Here is an 11,288-nt window from a genome sequence, read left to right as displayed (position 1 = left end):
GATACAAACGTGACGTGTTGGAGAAGGTGCGGCTCCAAGGAGGCAAATCATTTTCATATTTTCTGGGATTGCCCTAAATTAAGTCTATATTGGGAAGGTATTCATAGAACATTAGTTAAGGTACTTAGGTCCCAGATACCTCTGAACTTTGAGACGCTCTATTTGGGGCATGTATTGTTTCTTGAACAGAAGGAAGATATAAAGTTGCTGCAGGCCCTCTTAGCGGCAAGTAAGAAATCAATCACTAGAAAGTGGCTAAAGCCAATACCACCTACATTAGAAGATTGGCACGAAATTATCTTGGAAATATTTAAAATGGAAAAGTTGACTTACTCCCTGAGAATTCAAAAAGAAAAATTTTATCAAATCTGGAATAAATGGATTGAATATATAACCCCAATGCGAGCAGACTTTAGATGACTCTCCTAATGATTTATACTGCTCTTCTCATCAACACAGTAATATGCTAACGTAAGCACCCCTAGTCTAAATGTCTTTTTTTTTGTTTTCTTTTGGAAAATAGAGAATTAACACAAGTAAAGGGAAAGGTTTGGGAAAGGGATAAAAAATGAAAAAATTAAGTAAATAAGTACATAGGGTTTGGATAATTATGTCTGCGGGCAGGAGCAAGCATGAACAAATTAGGATATAAACACCTACAATGGTTGTTACATAGGCTTACATACAACATTTTGGACCAGTGGAAATGGTCCAGAAGAGTTATATGGAAACTATTATTACCATTTTTCTTAACAACTAATACCATTACTTAGCCTAATAGATTAGAATTACCACAGTACATAATTATCTATTTAAGTGTCTAATTTCCTTTTATATCATCTCAATGTGTACTTAAGAATGTATAAATAATTATAGTTTTATACATATAAAAAAATGGAAAAGGTTATATGTGTGAAAAAAGTACATGATATTTGTGAATTCCTTATCCAAATAAAAATAAAATTTAAAAAAAAGAAAGAAAATTAAATAATGAAACTTATAATTAAAAGTGTGAAGTATTGTAATATTCTTAAAGACAGCTATGGCCTGTTTGATATGCTAGTTACAGTGTTTTCTTGTTTGACAAAAGTATTTTGTGTAATTCAAATACAATTCGCCCAAATAAACGGCCTCAAATTGGAAGTACAATCTGAGCTGTTTTTTCTCTGAACGATTTAGTAGGTAGATCTTGCCTTTCACTGAGGTCGAGGTAGGGGACCTTGGGCTTAAAAAGGTTGGTGACCACTACCTTAGACAATCTCCACTGTTCCTTACAACCAATAAAGCACTTGAGACCATAGGAAGCGACAGGAGTCGTCCAGGCATGAGAACTAAGACTGATACACAGTACCCGGGAGAAGCAACAGCGGCCGTGCCTCTGGCACTGAGCTTGGCTCTGTGGCTCAGAAGGGTGGGGAACCGAAGAGGCTGGCAGTGTAATAGGGGATTTTATAGTGAGGGAGGACAGAGTCATAGTCATAGTCATACTTTATTGATCCCGGGGGAAATTGGTTTTCGTTACAATTACACCATAAATAATAAATAGTATTAAAACCATAAATAGTTAAATAGTAATATGTAAATTATGCCAGGAAATAAGTCCAGGACCAGCCTATTGGCTCAGGGTGTCTGACCCTCCAAGGGAGGAGTTGTAAAGTTTGATGGCCACAGGCAGGAATGACTTCCTATGACGCTCTGTGCTGCATCTCGGTGGAATGAGTCTCTGGCTGAATGTACTCCTGTGCCCACCCAGTACATTATGTAGTGGATGGGAGACATTGTCCAAGATGGCATGCAACTTAGACAGCATCCTCTTTTCAGACACCACCATCAGAGAGTCCAGTTCCATTTCCACAACATCACTGGCCTTACGAATGAGTTTGTTGATTCTGCTGGTGTCTGCCACCCTCAGCCTGCTGCCCCAGCACACAACAGCAAACATGATAGCACTGGCCACCACAGACTCGTAGAACATCCTCAGTATCGTCCAGCAGATGTTAAAGGACTTCAATCTCCTCAGGAAATAGAGACGGCTCTGACCCTTCTTGTAGACAGCCTCAGTGTTCTTTGGCCAGTCCAGTTTATTGTCAATTCGTATCCCCAGGTATTTGTAATCCTCCACCATGTCCACACTGACCCCCTGGATGGAAACAGGGGTCACCGGTACCTTAGCTCTCCTCAGGTCTACCACCAGCTCCTTAGTCTTTTCCACATTAAGCTGCAGATAATTCTGCTCACACTATGTGACAAAGTTTCCTACCGTAGCCCTGTACTCAGCCTCATCTCCCTTGCTGATGCATCCAACTATGGCAGAGTCATCAGAAAACTCCTGAAGATGACAAGACTCTGTGCAGTAGTTGAAGTCTGAGGTGTAAATGGTGAGGAGAAAGGGAGACAAGACAGTCCCCTGTGGAGCCCCAGTGCTGCTGATCACTCTGTTGGACACACAGTGTTGCAAGCACACGTACTGTGGTCTGCCAGTCAGGTAATCAAGAATCCATGACACCAGGAAAACATCCACCTGCATTGCTGTCAGCTTCTCCCCAGCAGAGCAGGGCGGATGGTGTTGAACACACTGGAAAAGTCAAAAAACATGACCCTCACAGTGCTCGCTGGCTTCCCCCCAACCCTGACCCCAAGCCCACCTTCACCACCACCCCCAAGAATCCTCCCTTGGCAGTGAATGGCCATTCTGCCTGTCCCCCTTTACTGCCCCCCTCAGGGACCATTCTCTGCTGGGACTCTGTCAGCCACATTTGAATAACAGAAACCATCACCAGGAGTGTCTGTTGAGTCGAAGATTCACAGTGCTTCGGGACGGTGACACAAGCTCGGTGAAACAAAGGAAACTCTGGGATTCATTACAGCACAAAGGCTGGCTTTCTATCTCTTTAACTTTCTATTGGACTGTTCTGTTGTACATACTATTTGTTATAAATTACTATAAATTGCACATTGTACATTTAGATGTTACGTAAAGGTTTTTACACGTATATGAAGGATGTAAGTAATAAAGTCGATCCAATTCAGTTCAATCCTCTAGAGGCGCAAGACCCCCATACCTCTTTCACGATGGCAGCAGAGAGAAGAGAGCACGGCCTGGACGGTGGGGGTCTTTGACGACAGATACTGCTTTCCTGTGGCAGGGTTTCTTATAGAGGGGCTCAACGGTGGGGAGGCTTTGCCTGTGATGGACTCGGCTGTTGCCATTACTCTATGTTGGCTGTTCTGTACTTGGCCACTGGTGTTCCCCTTCCAGGCCGAGACGCAACAGTATGGGTACTGCTCACCGCGTCTCTATAGAAGTTTGTCAAAGTTTTAGACGACCTGCTGAATCTGCGCCAATGTCTTTTCGAACCTTCCTCCTACCACTTTCACAACTAGTAACAGAGATTCAAGCTAGTTTCCAGTCATTCTTCAGTACACGAGGGTAAAGGAGAACAAAATGACTGTTGGAGAAACAAAATACAATAATCATAAAGAGCATGATAAAAATAACACAACAACCTGACAATCAATAGAATGTAAAAGAAATCTGACTAAACTCAAAATATCCCCGGTTGCCAAACATTTCAATTCCCAAACATGAGGAATTCTGCAGATGCTGGAAATTCAAGCAACACACATCAAAGTTGCTGGTGAACGCAGCAGGCCAGGCAGCATCTCTAGGAAGAGGTACAGTTGACATTTCAGGCCGAGACCCTTCGTCAGGATTAACTGAAGGAAGTGCTAACTTCCCATTCCCACTCCTGCTCTGACATGTTGGTCCACAGCCTCCCCTTGCGGCAAGATGAAGCCGCCCTCGGGGTAGAGGAGTAACACCTTGTATTCCGTCTGGGTAGCCTCCAACCTGATGGTCTGAACATCGATTTCTTCTCCCGGTAAACAAATTTTACCTCCTTCCTTTAATCCTCACTTTGGACTCTTGCCTCTTCTCACTTGCCTATCACCAACCCGCGCCCCCCCCCGGCCCCGGGTCCCCTGCTCCTTCCCTTCCTCCTATTGTCCGCTCTCTTCTACTATCAGATTCTTTCTTCTCCGGCCCTTGACCCTTCCCACCCACCTGGCTTCACCTATCATCTTCTACCTAGTGTCTTTTCCCTTCCTTTCCCCCTCCCTCATCTTTTTATTCTGGCATCTTCCCCCTTCCTTCCTAGTCCTAAGGAAGGATCTCTGCCCGAAACGTTGACGATCTATTCTTCTCCACAGATGCTGCCTGACCTGCTGAGTTCCTCCAGCATGTTGTGTGTGTGTTACAGTGTACGAGGAACTGTTATACACCTGGGCTGATTGTATGTACATGAAGTGAGGCCAGGTGGTACGTAGCAGTGACGCGGGGGGGGTGGGTGGGGTGGTGGTTAACGGGTGGACGTGTTGATCAGCCTGACAGTTTGGGGGAGAGTTAGTGAAAGGCATATCTCGAGGCAAACAAAGATTAGACAATGCCTGAGGCCCAGCTCTCAATGGAAGCCATTTTGAGACTCTGGTAACTTTAAGCTTGAAAACCAAGTGTTCTGGTTACGGGATTGGCAGGAAGCAAACATGAAGGCAGAGTCTGAGGTAGGGACTGTAGGAGGGATCCTGCTGTGAGTCAGTCTCAATTCCCACACCTGTGTTTAGGACGAAATTGTCCACTGTGGCTACTGGTCTCACTTACCTTGGGCTATTGGTGTGGAGACCAATTCACTATAAACTCTAATGATGGATTCAATATCAGGGCTCAAGTTCTCCACCTTCCCGTGTGTGTGTGTCGAGCTTCATCGATCTCCTTCAGCAGGTTGTAGGGACTGCCTGTGTGGGATCTAGGTGTAGACCATAAAACATAGGAGCAGAATTAGGCCATTCAGCCCATCATGTCTGTTCTGACATTCCATCATGGCTGATCCCGGATCCCACTCAACCCCACACACCTGCCGTTTCGCCATATCCTTTGATGCCCTGACTGATCAGGAAACTATCAACTTCTGCCGTAAATATACCAAAGGATTTGGCCTCCACCGCAGTCTATGGCAGAGCATTCCACAGATTCACTACTCTCTTCCTCCTTACCTCTGTTCTGAAAGGTCACCCTTCAATTTTGAGGCTGTGCATTGCATTTGCCTTCCTCACCACCGACTCAACCTGCAAGTTAACCGTCAGGTGGGGTGTTCTGAACAAGTTCTGGATACCCCCACCACAGGAAACATCCTCTCCGAATCCACCCTATCTGGCCCTTTCAACATTAGGTAGATTTCAATGAGATCCCCACGCATTCTTCTAAATTCCAGTATGGGTCCAAAGCTGCCAAACACTCCTCATATGTTAACCCCTTCATTCCCAGAATCATCCTCGTGAACCTCCTCTGGACTCTCTCCAATGACAACACACCCTTTCTGAGATATGGGGCACAAAACTGTTGACAATACTCCAAGTGCAGCCTGACTAGTGTCTTATAAAGTCTCGGCATTATCTCCTTGCTTTTATATTCTATTCCCCTGGAAATTACATGAGATTTACATAATTACATAACATTGCATTTGCCTTCTTTACCGCAGACTCAACCTGTAAATTAACCTTCTGGGAGTCTTGCACGAGGACTCCTAAGTCGCTCTGCTCCTCTGATGTTTGGACCTTCTCCCCGTTTAGATAATAGTCTGCACTATCCCAAAATGAATTATCATACATTTCCAAACACTGTATTCCATCTGCCACGTTTTTGCCCAGTCTTCCAATTTGTCTAAGTCCTGTTACAATCGCATTGCTTCCTGAACACTACCTACCCCTCCACCCATCATCGTATCATCCACAAACTTTACCACAAAGCCATCAATTCCATTATCCAAATCACTGACAAACAATGTGAAAAGTAGCGGTCCCAATACTGACCCCTGAGGAACACCACCAGTCACTGGCAGCCAACCAGAAAAGGCTCCTTTATTGCCACTCACTGCCTCCTGCCTGTCAGCCATTCCTCTATGCATGCCAGTATCTTTCCTGTAACACCATAGGATTTTACCTTGTTAAGCGGCCTCATGTGTAGCACCTTACCAAATGCCTTCTGAAAATCTAAGTGAGTGACATCCACTGCCTCTCCTTGTTACTCTCAAATAACTCTAACAGATTTGTCAGACAAGGTTGCCCTTTATAAAACCATTGCTGACTTTGACTTATTTTATCATTAGACTCCAAGTACCCCCAAAACCTCATCCTTAGTAATAGACTCCAACACTTTCCCAGCCACTGAGGTTAGGCTAACTGGCCTATAATTTCCTTTCTTTTGCCTTCCTCTCTTCTTGAAGAGTACAATGACATTTGCAATCTTCCAGTCCTCTGGCACCATGACAGAATCAAGTGATTCTTGAAAGATCATGACCAATGCATCCATTGTCTCTTCAGTAACCACTCTCAGGACTCTGGGATGTAGTCCATCTGGCCAGGGTGACTTATCCACCTTACGACCTTTGAGTTTGCCTAGCACATTTTCCTTTGTAATAGCAATGGGACTCACTCCTGCTCCCTGACACTCATGGACCTCTGGCATACACCTAGTGTTTTCCACAGTAAAGATAGATGCAAAGTACCCATTAAATCCATCTGCCATTTTTTATCCACCCCACATTACCTCCTCATCATTTTCCAGTGGTCCAATATCAACTCCCACCACCCTTTAACTCTTTATATAACTGAAAAAACTTTCAGTATCCTGCTTTATATTACTAGCTGCTTTTCCCTTATGGCTTTTTAAATTGCTCTTTGTTGGATTTTAAAAGCTTCCCAATCATCCAACTTACCACTTACTTTTGCTACCTTATATGCCCTTTCCTTGGCTTTTAAGTGGTCCTTAACTTCCCTTGTCAGCTACGGTTGCCTATCCTTGCCATTTGAGAACTTTTTCCTCTGTGGGACATATCTATCCTGTGCCTTGTGAACTATTCCCAGAAACTTCAGACAGCTCTGCTCTGCTGTCATCCCCACCAGTATCCTCCTCCAATCCACCTGGGCAAGCTCCTCTCTCATGCCTCTGTAATTCCCTTTATTCCATTGTGATACTGATACACCTGACTTGTGCTTCTCTCTCTCAAGTTGCAGTATGAATTCAATCATGTTATGATCACTGTCTCCTAAGTGTTCCTTTACATTAAGCTCCCTAATAATATCTGGGTTATTACACAACACCCAGTTTAAAATAGCCTTTCCCTGAGTAAGGTCAAACACAAGCTGCTCTAAAAAGCCATCTCGTCAGCATTCAACAAATTCCCTCTCTTGAGATCCGACACCAACCTGATTTTCCCAATCCCTTTGCGTATTGAAGTCCCCCACTACAGTTGTGTCATTACCCTTATTACGTGCCTTTTCCAGCTCCCTTTGTAATTTCAATCTCTACTATTTGGAGGCCAATATATGGTTCCCATAATGTTTTTTTTACCATTGCAATTTCTTAACTCCACCCACAAAGATTCAACATTCTCTGACCCTATGTGACCTCTTTCTAAATATGTAATTCCACCTCTTACCAACAGAGCCACATCACCCCCTAAGCCTCCTTGCCTGTCCTTCTGATACAAAGTATATCCTTTGTTGTTTAGCTCCCAACTATGACCGTCTCTTAACCTTCTTCCAGTTAAAGTATGACTATGACTAAGCGGTTGTGGTGGGTGGTGGGTAGGTGGAGTCTGGGGGGAGGATGGAAATAGTTAGTGAGAAAGTGATAGAGTTCACGAGGCTGATGCAACGAAAGGTTGAGTTTGCAACAGACAGTAACGATACGTCCGAGAGGCAGGAACCTGGGACTGAGGTGGAGTCCCAAAGCCAAGCATGCTCTCTCTCTGTCTCTCTCTCTCTCTGTCTCTCTCTCTCTGTCTCTCTCTCTCTCTCTGTCTCTCTCTCTCTCTCTCTCTGTCTCTCTCTCTCTGTCTCTCTCTCTCTCTCTGTCTCTCTCTCTGTCGGTCTGTCTCTCTCTCTCTGTCTCTCTCTCTCTGTCTGTCTCTCTCTCTCTGTCTCTCTCTCTCTGTCTCTCTCTCTCTCTCTGTCTCTCTCTGTCTGTCTCTCTCTCTCTGTCTCTCTCTCTCTCTCTCTCTGTCTCTCTCTCTCTCTGTCTCTCTCTCTCTCTCTGTCTCTCTCTCTGTCGGTCTGTCTCTCTCTCTCTCTGTCTCTCTCTCTCTGTCTGTCTGTCTCTCTCTCTCTCTGTCTCTCTCTCACACACTCACACACAGAATCTCTCTCTGATTCAGTCTCTCACTCTGCTGCTCTCTGATACTTATATCGTAGTATATTAATATAGAAACTGATTATGCCATGCTGTTTATAGAACAATATTTGATATTACTGTATAACATTTTATATTATGTTATAATCCAGCATTACATTTAAAGATTGAAAGATTCAAAGTACATTTATTATCAAAGTATGTAGGTAGTAAACAACCTGAGATTCATTTTGCTCACAGACAGCCACGAAACAAAGAAACATCATGGAACCAGAACAAAGAAAAATACCAACCCGCCCCCCTCTCCAACGCGCAAAACAACTCGCGCAATAACAATAAAATAATACCAAACTTAATTTTTGATCATCTCTGGATGATTGAATAGATAAACTGTGTTCTTTTTTAAAAGACTTCGAGCTGACAACACTAAGATCAGTTACTGAATCATTTCTGTCTGTGTTTCGTTTGACACGTGTGGGCTGTTATGTGACTGAGTTGATGCCGAGCTGTGGGTCTGTCTGCGGCAGTTACTCAGCAAAACTAAAGCATTCTGCAGATGACAGTCAGGGACCCAACCAACATCACTCAAACAATTTCAGTAACCCAGATAGCTTTTCTGTGTCTGAGATCAGGAAGCTGATAATTGTCTCGAATATTTCCTGCTTTTGAACAAAAACGACACTTCAGAAGATACTAAAGTGATCAAAATTTAAGTTCAAAGTAAATTTTAGTATCAAAGTACATACACATCACCATATACAACCCTGAGATCCATTTTCTTGAGGGCATACTCAATAAATCTATAGAATAATGATCACCAAAGAATCAATGACAGAATATCCAACTATGAATTCAACCAGAGTGCAAAAGGCAACAAAGAGAAGGAAATAATAATAAATAAAAAAACAATAAATATCAAGAACATGGGACGAAGCAAGTGTTCCTGAGAGTGCGTCCATTCTTTGTGGGAACATTTCAATGACGGGGCAAGTGAAGTTGAGTGAAGTTATTCCTCTGGTTCAGGAGTCTGATGGTTGAGGGAAAAAAACTGTTCCTGAACCTGGTGGTGTGAGTCCTGAGGCTCCTGTACCTCCTTCCTGATGGCAGCAGTGAGAGGAGAGCGTGTCCTGGGTGGTGGGTCTCCCTGATGTTGGATGCTGCTTTCCAGTGACAGCGTTTCCTGTAGATGTGCTCAGTGCAGGGGTGGGAGGTTTACCCTTGATGGACTGGGCCATATCCTCTACTTTTTGCAGGATTTTCCATTCAAGGGCATTGGTGTTTCCAGAGGAGGCTGTGACACATAGGAGGAAGTGGCTGTGGTGGGTAGGTGGAGTCTGGGGGGGGGGGGGTGTGGGAAGGAAAGGATGGAAATAATTGGTGAGAGAGCAATAGAGTTCATGAGGCTGATGTAACAAGAGGTTGGCTTTGCAACAGACAGTAACGATACGTCCGAGAGGCAGGAACCTGGGGCTGAGGCGGAGTCCCAAAGGCACACCCTCTCTCTCTCTGTCTCTCTCTCTCTCTGTCTGTCTCTCTCCCTCTCTCCACACACACTCTCTTTCACTCTCTTTCTCTCACACACAATAACTACCCCCTCTCTCTCACACCACAAACATACACAGACACATACTCTCGCTCTTTCTCTTTAGCACACAAACACACACACACTCTCCCTCTTTTTCACTCACACAGAAACTCTCTCTCTCTCCCATTCTATTCTCCTTTCTGTTTTTGTCAACCACTTGCTGCATCTTGCATTGCTCCCTCCTTGTTCCCCGTTGTCCCTCTCACTCTCACGTAGCCATCGGCACTGGCGTGGGTCCCAGCTATCCCAGACGTTTTGCCGGCCACGTGGAAGAGTCTATGTTCCAAGCCTACGCTGCTGTCCGGCCCTCACTTTTCCTGCGCTACGTCAACGACTGCATTGGTGCTGCTTCCTGCATGCATGCGGCGCTTGTCGACTGCAGCAATGTTGTCTCCAACGTCTACCCTGCCCTCAGATTCACCTGCTCCATTTCCAACACCTCCCTCCCCTTTCTTGATCTCTCTTTCTCTATCTCTGGAGACAGCTTACCTCATGATGTCTGTTTTAAACCCATGACTACACCTCGTCCCACCCTTCCACTTGTAAAAACACCATCCCCTTCTCTCAATTCCTCTGTCTCCACTGCATCTGCTCTCAGGATGAGGTTTTTCATTCCAGAACAAAAGAGATGTCCTCCTTCTTCAAATAAAGGGGCTTCCCTTTTCCACCGTCAACGCTGCCCTCAACCGCATCGCTTCCATTTCACACACATCTGCTCTCACCCCGTCCACCTGCCACCCTACCAGGGATAGGGTTCCTCTTGTCTGCACCTACCACCCCACCAGCCTCTGTGTCCAGCACCTAAATCTCCGAAACTTCCACCATCTCCAACGGGATCCCACCACTCCCACTTCCTGCTTTCTGCAAGGATCACTTGCTACGCAACTCCCTTGTCCATTCATCCCTCCCCACTGATCTCTCTCCTGGCACTTACCCTTACAAGCGGAACAAGTGCTACACCTGTCCCTGCACCTCCTCCCTCACCACCATTCAGGGCCCCAAGCAGTCCTTCCAGGTGAGGCGCCACTTCACCTGTGTGTCTGCTGGGGTCATATACTGTTTCCAGTGCTCCCGGTGTGGCCTCCTGTATATTGGTGAGACCCAACATAAATTGGGAGATCACTTTATACTCTAAGCACCTATACTCTGTCCACCAGAAGAAGCAGGATCTCCCAGTGGCCACCCATTTTAATTCCCTGTTCCATCCAATATGTCCATCCACGGCCTCCTCTACTGTCGCGATGAGGCCACACTCAGGTTGGAGGAACAACATCTTATATTCCATCTGGGTAGCCTCCAACCTGATGGCGTGAACATCGATTTCTTGAACTTCTGGTAATGCCACCCCCTTCACCATTCCCCATCCCCATTTCCCTCTCTCACCATATCTCCTTACCTGCCCATCGCCTCCCTCTGGTGCTCCTCCCCCCCCCCCTTTTCTTTCTTCTGTACGGGGTCTTTCTTTTAGTTAACTTTAAAATGGCTTCTCTTGTTATGTTATACTGGGGAATGCTGAGA

This window comes from Mobula hypostoma, chromosome 10 (genome assembly GCF_963921235.1).
Source record: "Mobula hypostoma chromosome 10, sMobHyp1.1, whole genome shotgun sequence".
NCBI lineage: Eukaryota > Metazoa > Chordata > Chondrichthyes > Myliobatiformes > Myliobatidae > Mobula > Mobula hypostoma.
This window is presented reverse-complemented; position numbering follows the sequence as displayed.